Raw genomic sequence first — 500 nt, 5'->3', positions numbered from 1 at the left:
CTCTCCATCATGAACAACCCATCACAGCTGCTCCACTCCACACTTCTGAGGCAGCAGAGCTTCTTCTCCCTCAGACTGATTCGACCCATAAAGAACGCTTCAGGAAATTATTCCTGCCATTCTCTATTAAACTGTATAATGAGTCTTCTTTCTGTGACAGGTAAACACACCTGTCAGGCATAAGATTCCACACAAACAAGTTACTGTATTATACCTTCATGCAGCTGTTTGTCTTAAATTCATACATACACTTAAAAAAAAACTGTTAAAAAATCACTCAAACGTTTTTTTTTTTATTATTATAAGCTATTTTTATTCTTTATCCTGCTGCTGTAAAACAATACCAACAAAATTCAACAGCCTATCTCTCCCCAAAATGGTATACTGTTAACAAAAATTCATACTATCTGCAGAATTTTACGCGAAATCATATTGACCTTTGGAAAAACTTCTAAACCCACTGCTAGATTTTTTTTCCTCAGCGAGGATGTCGCTGATTG

The sequence above is a fragment of the Oreochromis aureus genome, linkage group 11, assembly GCF_013358895.1.
Source record: "Oreochromis aureus strain Israel breed Guangdong linkage group 11, ZZ_aureus, whole genome shotgun sequence".
Taxonomy (NCBI): Eukaryota; Metazoa; Chordata; class Actinopteri; order Cichliformes; family Cichlidae; genus Oreochromis; species Oreochromis aureus.
Note: the sequence above shows the minus strand (reverse complement) of the source record.